The following is a 2,725-nucleotide window of genomic DNA, read 5'->3' as shown; positions in this document are numbered from 1 at the left end:
AAAAAAAAAAAAATTTTTGAACTGACATAACCCACCCCCAGGGGTTCACTATCCCGTCTCCACCTGGCCTGAGGACGTGGGAGTCTAAGCCCCTGTCTCTAGTAGGGTCTTCCCCCACCCCATGGCTCTCTCCCCAACCCCTCTATTCATCCCAGGCATCCCAGCTTTTCAGCCTTGGGATAGCCAGAATTCTGTGACCCAAGACCTTTTCTACACCGCTTTTTACATTTAAACAGTCAAAATTTTGTAAAACTCCAAACAATTCCAGGTTTTATTTAACTTTCAGGTGTACCCAGCAACTGAAAGTAGATCAGCAGCCAGTAACAATAATTGTTACCATTTTCTACCATATGCGGGGCACTGTGCTAAGGGCTTTACACATACTATTCACCTTATTTCTCACAAGAATTGGTGAGGAAGGCAGTTATTGTTCCTATTTAACAGGTGAGCAAACTGAGGCTTAGAGAGATTAAGCTCTTGTCCAAAGTGAGTGACCCCACCGTCTCTCATCCTAACCTCAGTAACCTAGTTCTCCATCGCCCCCTACTGTATATTCCCCGCCAGCACCAGATTACCTGCTGAAGTAGAAACCCCAGTGCTCTCTCTAACAACCCTTGGAAAGCTGTGAATGACACTTTGAGTAAATCCACAGCAAGTTGTACGTGCTTAGTTCTCTCATCCGTCTCTTATTTTTCTCCCTCCCCAACCCTGCTTCTCCCCAGTGACCTCCTTCTGTCCTCCAACCTTCCAAGTTTATTCCTTCCGAGCTATTCTTTTTACTTGACACACTCTCCCCACCCCATTTTTTGTCACCGTTCAGGTCTCAATCTAAAGGTTGCTTCCAGAGGCCTCCCTGCCTGACTGCCCACCTAAACTGGCAAGGGCACGTGCCCAGCAGTCATTTTTTTTTTTTTTTTGAGTCAGAGTCTCACTCTGTTGCCCAGGCTGGAGTGCAGTGGCATCATGGCTGCCCAAGTAGCCAGGACTACCGTTGTGAGCCACCACACTTGGCTAATTTTTTGATTTTCATAGAGACGAAGTCTCACTATGTTGCATATGTCTTCACTATGTCTTCAACTCCTGGGCTCAAGGAATTCTCTCACCTCAGCCTCCCAAAGTGCTGGGATTACAGGCATGAGCCACCACACCAAGCCCATCACATTTGTTTACTTCCTATGATCTGCCATCCCCACTGGATGAGCCCAAAGTTCCCTAAGGACAGGGACATTGCCTTCTAGTATTTAGAACACTGGCACCAAGGAAGATCCAAGTATTTGTTGAAAGAAATATAGCCGGGCATGGTGGTGCGTGACTGTAGTTCCAACTACTTGAAAGGCTGACGCAGAAGGACCATCTGAGCCCAGCAGGTGGAACTGTGGTAGCCGTGAGCGTGCCACTGCACTCCAGCCTGGGCGACAGAGTAAGACTCCAACTCTAGACAGATAGCTAGATAGCTAGATACATAGATAAAGGGAGTGGGGAGGAGCCAGGATTTGAACCCACATCTGTTTGGGAGCCTGGGGCTCTGGCTCCCTAAATCACACTGCCTCCTTAAATGGCCAGGGAAGAGTTCTCTACACACTTGGAGGAATTCGTACCAACTGAGAATGTGGAATGAAATGGGGAAGGAACTTTTTTTTTTAACAATATGCATTTCTATATTTATTTGAATTTTTGTCAGGTACATGTATTAATTACAATTTTTTTTAAATGCATGCAAAGTGAGGTGACTCTACTCCTTCTAGGTAAACTATTGTTAACTCCTTAGACCTAGACACTTTACCTGCACACACCTTCCTCAGCTTCCAGAGAACACCAGCAAAGCCTCACACCACCTGCTCTGATGCAGAACCAAGCTAAGAGAAGAATTAGGATTTGAAAACTGTCCTCTGAAGCAGAGCTTCTCCACCTGGGAGCTTTCCAGACATGCAGATCCCTGGTCCCTGCCCCCAGGACTGTTGAACAGGGTGCTATACAGGAAATTCTGCAGCACAATCCACAGAAAGGGCTGCTGGTTTAGGTGACACCCCTTCAGGGCTCTCTACCTCCATCCTTGGATCAGTTTAGACCAGGGCAGCCGCTTCCTCCCCATAATCTCCCCTCAGGTGGGCTATTGCATCCAGGTCTCAGCAGCAGCTACAAAAACTGCCCTGTTGCACTGTTCAGGATTTAAACACCACAACTCTTAGGGTTCTCTCCCTCAGTCTCCTCTACAGGGCCCCTAAGAATCAGAAGGAGAAGGGAAGGAGTTGGTATCACAGCTGGTACCAGAAATGGCTTCTGGTGGGAGCATTGTCAAGCACATGAACAGTGGTGGAAGGCTGAGAACCACCATTCCATACAGCAGCATCTGAAAAGCATCACTTAGGACTTGGGGCCAGGAAAATCAGACTCCATAAAGGATCTAAAATTCTTTCTCCTTTATAATAAAAAACTAGATAGTAAGCCCTTTCCCTTTTTGCCCTGGCTACCAGTAAGCTCAGACATCCTATTTACCTTCATAGCTAGTGTATCTGTTTCTCCTATTTTTATCTTTGGCATCAAACTTCTATTTTTCTGTCCTCATTTGCGAAGCTGCCTCAAATCTTTCCCACAGATATGGAGCATAAAAACATCCAATGAGCCGGACTCGGTGGCTCAGCCTGTAATCCCACACCTTTAGGAGGCTGAGGTGAGTGGATTGCCTGAGCCTGCGGGTTCGAGACCCGCCTGGGCAGCGAGAGAC

This window comes from Carlito syrichta, unplaced genomic scaffold, assembly GCF_000164805.1.
Source record: "Carlito syrichta isolate Samal-C Ts95f unplaced genomic scaffold, Tarsius_syrichta-2.0.1 Scaffold304770, whole genome shotgun sequence".
NCBI lineage: Eukaryota > Metazoa > Chordata > Mammalia > Primates > Tarsiidae > Carlito > Carlito syrichta.
Note: the sequence above shows the minus strand (reverse complement) of the source record.